A 13,941-nucleotide genomic window follows, 5' to 3' on the forward strand; every position below is an offset into this window, starting at 1 on the left:
ACTAGGTCCATTGCGATCCTGCTGAAAGGGACTAAAATTATGGGCAGGGGTATTAAGGGCCTGCAAAAGTGCGGTTTTGGCGCCACCTGCTGACACTCCGGGCAACTGCGGCAGTAATCCTCCACTGCAAAATATCTTCCTTCAATCACCACTCCCCTCAACTCTCCCTGCCATCTGCCACAACATATTTAGCAGATGTTATTGAGGGTGTAGCTAAATGCTTGTGTTCCTAGCGCCAACAGTGCAGTAGTATCTAACAATTCACAACAATACACACAAATCTAAAAGTAAAAGAATGGAAATAAGAAATATATAAATATTAGATTGAGCAATGTCAGTTGGCATTAACTGTAATAAATTAGAATAGAAAACAGTATATACATATGAGATGAGTAACGCAGTATGTAAACATTATTAAAGTGACTAGTTTTCCATTATTAAAGTGGCCAGTGATTCCAAGTCTATGTATATAGGGCAGCAGCCTCTAAGGTGCAGCGTTGCATAACTGGGTGAAAGCCGGCTAGTGATGGCTATTTAATAGTCTGATGGCCTTGAGACAGAAGCTGTTTATCAGTCTCTCGGTCCCAGCTTTGATGTACCTGTACTGACCTCGCCTTCTTGACGATAGCGGGCGAACAGGCCGTGGCCAGGGTGGTTGATGTCCTTAATGATCTTTTTGGCCTTCCTGTGACACTGGGTGCTGTAGGTGTCCTGGAGGGCAGGTAGTTTTCCTCCGGTGATGCGTTGGGCAGACCGCACCACCCTCTGGAGAGCATTGTGGTTGCGGGGGGTGCAGTTGACGTACCAGGCGGTGATAGAGCCCGATAGGATGCTCTCAATTCTGCATCTGTAAAAATTTGTGAGGGTTTTAGGGGCCAAGCCAAACTTCTTCAACATCCTGAGGTTGAAGAGGTGCTGTTGCGCCTTCTTCACCACGCTGTCTGTATGGGAGGATCATTTCAGATCGTCAGTGATGTGTACACAGAGGAACTTGAAGCTTTACACCTTCTCCATTGTGGTCCCGTCGATGTGGATAGGTGGCGTGCTCCCTTTGCTGTTTCCTGAAGTCCACGATCAGCTCCTTTGTTTTGTTTACGTTGAGTGAGAGGTTATTTTCCTGGCACCACTCTCCCAGGGGCCTCACCTCCTCCATGTAGGCTGTCTCGTCATTGTTGGTAATTATGCCTACTACTGTTGTGTCGTATGCAAACTTGATGATTGAGTTGGAGGCATGCATGGCCACGCAGTCATGGGTGAACAGGGAGTACAGGAGGGTGCTGAGCATGCACCCTTGTGGGGCCACTGTGTTGAGGGGGGGAGGGGGGGGTTCAGACCCAGGGCCCCGAGGTGTTGTTCATTGACTATAGCTCAGCATTCATCATTCTTACATAGGTATTCCTCTTGTCCAGATGGGATAGGGCAGTGTGACTGCATCGTCTGTGGATCTATTCTGGCGGTAAGCAAATTGAATGGGTCTAGGGTGACAGGTAAGGTAGAGGTGATATGATCCTTAACCAGCCTCTCAAAGCACTTCATGATGACAGAAGTGAGTGCTACGGGGCAATAGTCATTTAGTTATGTTAACTTTGCTTTCTTGGGTACAGGAACAATGGCGTACATCTTGAAGCAAGTGGGGACAGCAGACTGGGATAGGGAGAGATTGAATATGTCCGTAAACATTCCAGCCAGCTAGTCTGCACATGCTCTGAGGACACGGCTAGGGATGCTATCTGGGCCGGCAGCCTTCCGAGGATTAACACGCTTAAATGTCTTACTCATGTCGGCCACAGAAGAGCCCACTGTCCTTGGTAGTTGGCCGCGCCGGTGGCACTGTATTATCCTCAAAGTGGGTGAAAAAGGTGTTTAGCTTGTCAGGAAGCAAGACGTCGGTATCCGCGACGTGGCTGGTTTTCCCTTTGTAGTCCGTGATTGTCTGTAGACCCTGTCACATGCGTTTTGTGTCTGAGCTGTTGAATTGCGACTCCACTTTGTCTCTGTACTGACATTTTGCCTGTTTGATTGCCTTACGGAGGGAATAACCACACTGTTTGTATTCGGCCATATTCCCAGTCACCTTGCCATGGTTAAATGCAATGGTTTGCGCTTTCAGTTTTGCGCGAATGCTGCCATCTATCCACAGTTTTTGGTTTGGGTAGGTTTAAATAGTCACAATGGGTACAACATCTCCTATACACTTCCTGATGAACTCAGTCACCATATCCGTGTATTCATCGATGTTATTCTCAGAGGCTACCCGGAACATATCCCAGTCCGCGTGATCAAAACAAACTTGAAGCATTGATTCCGATTGGTCAGACCAGCGTTGAATGGACCTTAGCACGGGTACTTCCTGTTAGAGATTCTGTCTATAGGAAGGGAGGAGAAAAATGGAGTCGTGATCAGATTTGCCGAAGGGAGGGCGAGGGAGGGCCTTGTAGGTATTTCGAAAAGTTGAGTAGCAGTGGTCCAATGTTTTTCCAGAGTGAGTACTAAAGTCAATGTGTTTGTAGAACTTCTGTAGCGTTTTCCTCAAATTTGCTTTGTTAAAATCCCCAGCTACAATAAATGCGGCCTCAGGATACGTGGTTTCCAGTTTGCATAAAGTCCAGTGTAGTTATTTGAGGGCCGTCGTGGTATCGGCTTGAGGGGGAATATACACAGCTGTGACTATAACCAAAGATAATTATCTTGGGAGGTAATAGGTTCTGCATTTGATTGTGAGGTATTCTAGGTCGGGTTAACAAATGAGTAGTTAATCATGAATCATACACCCCCACCTTTCTTCCTCCCTGAGAGTTCTTTATTCCTGTCTGCGCGAAGCACTGAGAACCCAGCTCGTTGTATGGACGGGGACAGTATATCCCGAGAGAGCCATGTTTCCGTGAAACAGAGTATGTTGTAATCCCTGATGTCTCTCTGGAAGGAGATCCTCGCCCTGAGCTCGTCTACTTTATTATCCAGAGACTGAACATTAGCGAGTAATATATTTGGAAGCGGTGGATGGTGTGCACGCATTCTGAGTCGGACAAGATAGTCCACTCCGAATACCTCTTCTCTGCCGGTGGTGTTATGGAGCAGCCTCTGGAATAAATTCAATTGTCCTGGGGGTTACGAACAAAGGATCCAATTCGGGTAAGTCGTATTCCTGGTCGTGATGCTTGTGAGTTACCGTCGCTCTGATATCCAAAAGTTCTTTTCGGCTGTATGTAATAAAACAAAAAAAGTCTGGGCTAATAATATAAGAAATAACACACACAAAAAAAATATTGCAAAGCTGCTTAGGAGCTAGAAGCAGAGCTGCCATATCTGTTGGTGCCATCTGTCCAAAGTCCAGGTTGAATCTTCTGTAAACACCCATACCTTGTCACAACACAACTGATTGGCTGACTGGTTCATTTGTGGAAAGAAATTCCACAAATGAACTTTTAACAAGGCACACCTGTTAATTGAAATGTATATATGTAAATGCATTCCAGGTAACTACCTCATGAATCTGGTTAAGAGAATGCCAAGAGTGTGCAAAGCTGTCATCAAGGCAAAGGGTGGCTATTTGAAGAATCTCAAATATAAAATATATTTTGATTTGTTTAACACTTTTTTGGTTACAACATGATTCCATATGTGTTATTTCATAGTTTTGATGTCTTCAATATTATTCTACAATGTAGAAAATACAAAAAAATAAAGAAAAACCCTGGAATGAGTAGGTGTGTCCTAACTTTTGACTGGTACTGTATATATATATATAAAAAATATACATTTATATTTAATAGAAACAAGCTGTGCAATCATAATTCTTTCTAAATATACATTATTTATGAATATTTATGCATTATAAATTCTTAATTTGATTCATGCAATAAATCTGTACACATTTCTAACACAAAATGTAAAAAAGTAGGAGCAGATCATTTTGTTGCCTTGGTTACACAGCTATCAATGCATTTTACTTACATACATACTGTACAATGGTAGATTCCTTGCTGCAAAAAAGTTATTGTATCCCGTATCAAAGACAGGCTGACATCTCCTGTATGCTCCCATTCTTTAATGAACAAAAGTTCTCAACAACAAGCCATGTGTATCATTATGAAGTTCATGTGAAGTTGTAAATCATCAAAATGAATTGATGTCTTTGATTGGCTTCAGTGCCAGGACACTTGCCAATATTTGGTATCTTTGCCAAACTCTGAACTAGGTGAGACAATGAACCCCAGGCGATACAGTTCATGCAACATTTGATTCCCCTGCAGGTATACAGGACTGGCTGGAGAGACAACACATACAGTAGCAGAAACAATAAATAACTATGCTTTTATTTTCTCCTGTTTGGTATGTTTGTAATTTATATTTTGATAAAATGTATAACTCTACATTTCATCAATTAAAATTGATTAAAGGACATGGTTTGATAAAGACCTAATGGAAAGTTTACCAGTCAATACAAACACACTTCACATGGATGTTGAGAATGGGTAAAGGTGTATAACTAATTGACTCAAGGAGAGGACCAAAAGATGGAACATATTAGGACAATATCTCAGAGGTTTTTGTTTCAGAGGTTTTTGTACCTCTCTGATTCAGAGGGGTTGGGGTTAAATGCGGGAGACACATTTTGGTTGAATGTATTCAGTTGTACAACTGACTAGGTATCCCCCTTTCCCATTCCCTATCAAATTCAGCCCTTCAAAACACTAGAATATCTTATGAGGCATGGTTTTTAATCTCATTTCTGTACGTTACAAGTCCAGATGGGATCAATATTCTAATTGAACATGTCTACCCAACCAATATCTGCATCATGCTTTAAACATACAAAATGATAGAAATGACCTGCTGTGCTACGCTAGCCCTGCATAGAAAAATAATGTCACAACGTTCTTGAAAAGTAAAATTACATTACCATCAATTATATTGCTAAATTACTGCATCAGCAAATCTCAGAAACCTGTCTGCCAGGTAGAAAAGTCTCCTCACAGTTTATATTTTTGCTGAGGATTGCCTCCCCAGCACATTGTTACCACAGGAGGTTGGTGCACCTTAATTGTGGAGAACGGGCTCGTGGTAATGGCTGGAGTGGAATTAGTGGAATGGTATCAAATACATCAACACATGGTTTCCATGTGTCTGATGCCATGCCATACACTCCATTTCAGCCATTATTATGAGCCGTCCTCCCCTAAGCAACCTCCACTGATTGCTACATTGCTACATTGCTGACTGATAGTCAACCTCCGACTCATTTAACTAGAGCCCAGTTGTTCTCGACCAAGGTACAGGAAGGGATCAGTGCATGCTCACTGAGTACGGTCATTGATCTTTGAGTGCCTGATGGAGAGATGGAGAGATAACTTTATAAGCAAGGGTCAAAAGTGGAGATCGTTATGCTGATGCATGTATTTGCAAAGAGTCTCCAAATGGATCCTTGACTACAAAGGGTCAATGGAACACCAGTATGATGACATTAAGTACCGTTTGTACGTACTTTGAATCGTCAAATTCAAAGAGGATTGATAACACACAATGTACACCCATCCAATCATGCCATAGAGTTTCTATTTGTTAATGAATTGCAACATGTGTCCAGTCTCTGCCGATGGGTTTATTTGCAGGTTATATTTAGATGGAGGGATGAACAAACTCAATATCAGATCACTATCTTTTCAACTCTATCGTGCATACAGTCAGTTTCCCAACACATGCCAAGAGGGAACACATACACTGAACAAAAATATAAACGCAACATGCAACATATAAGGAAATCAGTCAATTGAAATGAATTCATTAGGCCCTAATCTATGGATGTTACATGATTGGGAATACAGATATGCATCTGTTGGTCACAGGTACCTTGAAAAGAAAAGGTAGGAGCGTGAATCAGAAAATCAGTCAGTATCTGGTGTGACCACCATTTGCCACATGCAGCGCGACACACCTCCTTCGCATAGAGTTCATCAGGCTGTTGATTGTGGCCTGTGAAATGTTTTTCCACTCCTTTTCAATGGCTGTGCAAAGTTGCTGGATATTGGCGGGAACTGGAACAAGCTGCCATACACATCAATCCAGAGCATCCCAAGCATGCTCAATGGGTGACATGTCTGGTGGGTATGCAGGCCATGGACGAACTGGGATATTTTCAGCTTCCGGGAATTGTGTGCAGATCCTTGCAACATGGGGCCAAGCATTATCATGCTGAAACATGAGGTGATGGCGGTGGATGAATGGCACGACAATGGGCCTCAGGATCTTATCACGGTATCTCTATGCATTCAAATTGCCATTGATAAAATGTAATTGTGTTCGTTATCCCTAGCTTATGCCTGCCCATAACATAACCCCACCACCACCATGGGGCACTCTGTTCAAAATGTTGACATCAGCAAATCGCTCGCCAACACAACACCATACACGCTGTCTGCCATCTGCCTGGTACAGTTGAAAACGGGATTAATCCATGAAGAGCACACTTCTCCAACGTGCCAGTCGCCATCATAGGTGAGCATTTTCCCATGAAGTCAGTTATGACACCGAACTGCAGTCAGGTCAAGACCCTGGTGAGGACGACGAGCACGCAGATGAGCTTCCCTGAGACGGTCTCTGACAGTTTGTGCAGACATTCTTCGGTTGTGCAAACTCACAGTTTCATCAGCTGTCCGGGTGGCTGTTCTCAGACAATCCCGCAGGTGGAAAGACGGATGTGTGGGTCCTGGGCCTGCGTGGTTGCACATAGTCTGCGGTTGTGAGGCCGGTTCGACGTACTGCCAAACTCTATAAAACAACGTTGGAGACGGCTTATGGTAGAGAAATAAACATTACATTCTCTGGCAACAGCTCTGGTGGACATTCGAGCAGTCAGCATGTCAATTGCACGTGCCCTCAAAACTTTAGACATCTGTGGCATTGTGCTGTGTGACAAAATTGCACATTTTAGAGTGGCCTTTTATGTTCCTCAGCACAAGATGCACCTGTGTAATGATCATGCGGTTTAAACAGCTTCTTGATATGCCACACCTGTCAGGTGGATGGATTATGTTGGCAAATAATAAATGCTCACTAACAGAGATGTAAACAAATTTGTGCCCAACATTTGAGAGAAATACATTTTTTGTGCATATGGAACATTTCTGGGATCTTTTATTACAGCTCATGAAACATGGGACCAACACTTTACATGTTTCGTTGATATTTTTGTTCAGTATATATAGGATTCAAGGCATTACTGCAAAATGAGCAAAGTAGCAGCAGAATCCCAATGTTTCATGTCCACGTGCATTGCTTGATTGTTGCTTGTTGTGATACAGGCATGTAATTTATTCACTAGTTGGTCAATTGGTCATTACGTTTATCTTGAGAGCTTTGGCGAACTGCCAGCTCAGGAAGACTCTTACCAGTACCATTACTGAACGTAGCTAGAGAGACAGCTACCACTCAACTGATGCAACCCACCGATATCACTGAACTGATACAAACCACTGATATCACTGAGCTCATACCCACCGATACCAACGTTGATTCAACCAGTTTTTGCCCAGTCAGATTATTCATATTAGGGATATCAGTGGTTAACTGGTTTGGCTGGTTAGCTGGTTAGCCAACCATAATACATTTGCCAGTTAAGATTATAGATTTAATGGTTATCATTTTTATACGCTTGCTACCATAACTATATGAAAATGTGTTCAAATACAGGGCAGCACAAGCAACCACTTAAAACAAGCATGTCATCATCACAGATCATAAAACAAACAACACTCACATCCATGCCATTATTTTGAGGGTTAATATTAAATACAAATTAAAATAATAATAAGTCATGTAGATTTTGTTTCCCCTATATACAGTACATCTCACAGGCCTTTGTCAGCAGTAGTTTTACTTCCTTATTCTGGTGAAAATATGTGTGAGATGCATATGTAGGATTTAGTTCCAGTCTGAGAAACCTAGAGTACGTAGAGCCATTTCAAAAAACAACATCACAACGCATTGCTTTTTGCTTTTGGGGGGACAGTCTGACATATTTGACTTGAAGCCGAAAGAAAACATATTTCTAATTAAAATGATGATTTTACAGGACTAAGATCGCTGTAAAACATAAGGGGTGACCTCAGGGCATTGTTTTACAGCTTGGCAAGTTGACAGATAGAGTCAAACTTTATCTTCAACAAAAGACAACGAAAAACCTCAGATTTTGCATGTGCATTTAGAGAGGATGTCTGCAGATGCTACAAAATTCACCCGATGTTGACAGCACATAGATATACAGGAAATAGGTACAGGATGCTTCAAAGGGATTTTACTGTAGACTGGTGCATTAAAACTCTATGACATTAGGCTCCCTAGGCAGACCTGTTGCCTTCCACATTAACAATGTTCTGACATACACATCTGCACAGACACGAACATCCGATTGATATAGTCGAAAATGGATGCGCAGTAAATCCGTCCAGAGCCTTATCCGCTTGTGCCCTGGTGTAAACATCTTCACCGGACCCAAAACTGGTAGCTAACTATATGGAGATCGTGGAGGATATTTTCAATTAATGTACAGTGCATTTTGAAAGTAAAATTGATTCAAAAAAAAAATTCTTCTCATCAATCTACACACAATACCGCATATTGATAAAGTGAAAACAGGTTTTTAGAAATTTTTGCAAATGTATTAAAAGTAAAAATACCTAATTTACATAAGTATTCAGACCCTTTGCTATGAGGCTCGCAATTAAGCTCAAGTGCATCCTGTTTCATTGATCATCCTTGAGATGTTTCTACAACTTGATTGAAGTCCAGCTGTGGTAAATTCAATTGATTGGACATGATTTGGAAAGGCACACACCTGTCTATATAAGGTCCCACAGTTGACAGTGCATGTCAGAGCAAAAACCAAGCCATGAGGTTGAAGGAATTGTCCTTGGCATTATGCTGTGGCAATGTTTTTCAGCGACAGGGACTAGGAGACTAGTGACGATCAAGCGGGAAGATGAATGGAGCAAAGTACAGAGAGATCCTTGATGAAAACCTGCTCCAGAACGCTCAGGACTTCTGACTGGGGCGAAGGTTCACCTTCCAACAGGACAAGGCAACACAGAAGTGGCTCCGGGACAAGTCTCTGAATGTCCTTGAGTGGCTCAGCCGATTGAACATCTCTAGAGAGACCTGAAAATAGCTGTGTAGCTACGCTCCCCATCCAACCTGACAGAGCTTGAGAGGATCTGCAGAGAAGAATGGGAGAAACTCCCCAAATACTGGTGTGCCAAGCTTGTAGCATCATACCCAAGAAGAATCAAGGCTTTAATCGCTGCCAAAGGTGCTTCAAGAAAGTACTGAGTAAAGGGTCTGAAAACTTATGTAAATGTGATATTTCAGTGTTTTATTTTTAATAACTGTGATGTTTCCAAGGGGATTATTTTTCAATAGCACAATTCACGCCCGCATTCTAAGCTCTGCATATCTAAACTTGTGATTTGTTGGGAGAGTTGTCTGTCTGAAGAGCACCCTGCATGGAATATGTTTTTTCTCCCCTTTTGAAGTTTGCTTAGAAAACCCAGACCTAGTGTTTTAGCCTTAGGCCTGGGATTTCTGACACTCCTATGACATACTTTAAACCATTATGCTTATAGAGTGTATGAGCTCACTGATGAATGCATTCTGCTGTGATGTCATATTTATTTACTTTTTATTTAACCTTTATTTAACCAGGTAGGCTAGTTGAGAACAAGTTCTCATTTACAACTGCGGCCTGGCCAAGGTAAAGCAAAGCAGTGTGACACAGACAACAACACAGAGTTACACATGGAATAAACAATAAACAAGCCAATAACACAATAAGCAAGTCAATGACACAGTAGAAAAAGAAGAAAGTCTATATACAGTGTGTGCAAAAGGCATGAGGAGGTAGGCAAAAAATAGGCCATAGTAGCGAAGAATTACAATTTAGCAGATTAACACTGGAGTGATAAATGAGCAGATGATGATGTGCAAGTAGAGATACTGGTGTGCAAAAGAGCAGAAAAGTAAATAAAAACAGTGTGGGGATGAGGTAGGTAGATTGGGTGGGCTGTTTACAGATGGACTATGTACAGCTGCAGCGATCGGTTAGCTGCTCAGATAGCTGATGTTTAAAGTTGGTGAGGGAAATAAAAGTCTCCAGCTTCAGCGATTTTTGCAATTCGTTCCAGTCACTGGCAGCAGAGAACTGGAAGGAAAGGCGGCCAAATGAGGTGTTGGTTTTGAGGATGATCAGTGAGATATACCTGCTGGAACGTGTGCTACGGGTGGGTGTTGTTATCGTGACCAGTGAACTGAGATAAGGCGGAGCTTTACCTAGTAAAGACTTATAGATGACCTGGAGCCAGTGGGTCTGGCGACGAATATGTAGCGAGGGCCAGCCGACTAGAGCATACATGTCGCAGTGGTGGGTGGTATAAGGTGATTTGGTAACAAAACTGATGGCACTGTGATAGACTGCATCCAGTTTGCTGAGTAGAGTATTGGAAGCTATTTTGTAGATGACATTGCCGAAGTCGAGGATCGGCAGGATAGTCAGTTTTACTAGGGTAAGTTTGGCGGCGTGAGTGAAGGAGGCTTTGTTGCGAAATAGGACGCCGTTTCTAGATTTGATTTTGTATTGGAGATGTTTAATATGAGTCTGGAAGGAGAGTTTACAGTCTAGCCAGACACCTAGGTATTTATAGTTGTCCACATATTCTAGGTCAGAACCGTCCAAGGTGGTGATGCTAGTCGGGCGGGCGGGTGCGGGCAGCGAACGGTTGAAAAGCATGCATTTGGTTTTACTAGCGTTAAAGAGCAGTTGGAGGCCACGGAAGGAGTGTTGTATGGCATTGAAGCTCATTTCATTGAAGCTCAACTCATTTAAGCCAGCATCCCACTGCTGGCTTGCTTCTGAAGCTAAGCAGGGTTGGTCCTGGTCAGTCCCTGGATGGGAGACCAGGTGCTGCTGGAAGTGGTGTTGGAGGGCCAGTAGGAGGCACTCTTTCCTCTGGTCTAAAAAATATCCCAATGCCCCAGGGCAGTGATTGGGGACACTGCCCTGTGTAGGGTGCCGTCTTTCGGATGGGACGTTAAAACGGGTGTCCTGACTCTCTGAGGTCATTTAAGATCCCATGGCACTTATCATAAGAGTAGTGGTGTTAACCCTGGTGTCCTGGCTAAATTCCCAATCTGACCCTCAAAATCATCATGGTCACCTAATAATCCCCAGTTTACAATTGGCTCATTCATCCCCTTCCTCTCCCCTGTAACTATTCCCCAGGTCGTGTTCTCAGTCAACTTACCTGGTAAAATAACGGATAAATAATAAATAATAATTTGGAGGTTAGTTAGCACAGTGTCCAAGGAAGGGCCAGATGTATACAGAATGGTGTCATCTGCGTAGAGGTGGATCAGGGAATTGCCTGCAGCAAGAGCCACATCATTGATATATACAGATAAAAGAGTCGGCCCAAGAATTGAACACTGTGGCACCCCCACAGAGACTGCCAGAGGTCCGGACAACATGCCCTCTGATTTGACACACTGAACTCTGTCTGCAAAGTAGCTGGTGAACCAGGCGAGGCAGTCATTTGAGAAACCAAGGCTATTGAGTCTGCCGATAAGAATACGGTGATTGACAGAGTCGAAAGCCTTGGCCAGGTCGATGAAGACGGCTGCACAGTACTGTCTTTTATCGATGGCGGTTATGATATCGTTTAGTACCTTGAGCGTGGCTGAGGTGCACCCGTGACCGGCTCAGAAAGCGGATTGCCCAGCGGAGAAGGTACGGTGGGATTCGAAATGGTCAGTGAACTGTTTATTAACTTGGCTTTCGAAGACTTTAGAGAGGCAGGGCAGGATAGATATAGGTCTATAGCAGTTTGGGTCTAGAGTGTCACCCCCTTTGAAGAGGGGGATGACCGCGGCAGCTTTCCAATCTTTAGGGATCTCAGACGATACGAAAGAGAGGTTGAACAGGCTGGTAATAGGGGTTGCAACAATGGCGGCGGATAGTTTTAGAAAGAGAGGGTCCAGATTGTCCAGTAGCCAGGAGGAAGGTATGGCCAGCCGTAGAGAAATGCTTATTGAAATTTTCGATTATCATGGATTTATCGGTGGTGACCGTGTTACCTAGCCTCAGTGCAGTGGGCAGCTTGGAGGAGGTGCTCTTGTTCTCCATGGACTTTACAGTGTCCCAAAACTTTTTGGCGTTAGAGCTACAGGATGCAAATTTCTGCCTGAAAAAGCTATCCTTTGCTTTCCTGACTGACTGCGTGTATTGGTTCCTGACTTCCCTGAACAGTTGCATATCGCGGGGACTATTCGATGCTATTGCAGTCCGCCACAGGATGTTTTTGTGCTGGTCAACGGCATTCAGGTCTGGAGTGAACCAAGGGCTATATCTGTTCTTAGTTCTGCATTTTTTGAAAGGGGCATGCTTATCTAAGATGGTGAGGAAGGCACTTTTGAAGAACAACCAGGCATCGTCTACTGACGGGATGAGGTCAATATCCTTCCAGGATCCCCGGGCCAGGTCGATTAGAAAGGCCTGCTCGCAGAAGTGTAGTGATGTAACATCATGTAGTATTACAAATGGTCTTGAACAGCATTAGATAAGGATTTGGTCTCAATATTGTATGAAATGTCACTTATGATGTTGTAATATACTAGCTTTTGTCCACTGTCCTAGATACAGTGCCATACAATAATACAACAGTTCAGTGTGTCTTACATAATCTTTATTACGAAAGATTTGTTTGAGATTGTACACCATGTTCTTTGCTGGAGTGCTTCCAGAATCCTCTTCAGCCAACGAGAGAGATCAATGCTGTATTCAGTCTCTTTCCTTAACCATTATTAGCCCAGAAAAAGTTACTAACATTTGTGCAAGTCACCTATTATCCTTCTAATTGTTCTATTTTCATGATATGGTTAGAAATATTTTGTTGTGATATTTTTTTTAAACTATTTACATTTTACTATTTTTTATTTTATGCACTTAGAGATTATTCTTGTATAATGAAAAGCATTTTACAAATGTAATACATAATATTATTATTATTGTTCTAACCAATGATTAGATTGCTTTCTTCTCCTCTCAAAGATATATTCAGGCCTCTACTGTAACTGATGAAGAAAAACCTTTGTGACCAACTCTGTCAGTGACATATGATCAAGTATCTTTATCACAGCAAGCTAGAGGATTAGCCATTACATTTACATAGGGCTTAACGTTATCACATCAGTGCCACTGCCCCAGAGAAAGCAAAGCATGAAGTTCAAAAGGTCTGTCTGAGACTGCCTTACACGTGACCAAAACTGTCCTTGTGTGTAAAGGGGATAGATTCATACATTGAAATGGTTAGTTTAGAAACTGTACTTTGTTGAACTGTAAAAAATAAGTCTCATAAATATAGAATAGTTTTCTGGGTTTTTCCCCCCCAATTTTAGTAGTTTTCTTACTTCAAGAGAAGTACTTTGACGACTTGTCACAGCAATCCACCAATTTAATTTCCTAGTTTGTCATATTAGCTATTTCTAATGTTCGCTTCCAACTTCGCTACATTTCTATACATTTAAAAAAAAAATAGCTCACACATACTTCAACCAAATTTACATCACATCATCCATCCAGAAGATTTGTAATCGTCATAGAATTAATGTTTTTCAAACAGAACTTCTTCCAATGTTTTTAATTAAAGTTTTCATACTTGTATTCATTTTTTTATCTGTAGAGCATGTACGGAAAGTAACACAGAAATCTTATCTAACTTTTTATAATGGTTGAAAACAGTTCTGAGACAAATAAACAAATATTTTGGAGTGATGTCATCAAGATATAAGTTACATGAAAGTATGTGTAAGCTATTTTGCATTGTTTTTTTAGAGTAGCATAGCAAACCAATGAAAACAAATTGGATGCTAACATACCAACATGCTAACATGACAACC

The sequence above is a fragment of the Salvelinus namaycush genome, chromosome 29, assembly GCF_016432855.1.
Source record: "Salvelinus namaycush isolate Seneca chromosome 29, SaNama_1.0, whole genome shotgun sequence".
NCBI lineage: Eukaryota > Metazoa > Chordata > Actinopteri > Salmoniformes > Salmonidae > Salvelinus > Salvelinus namaycush.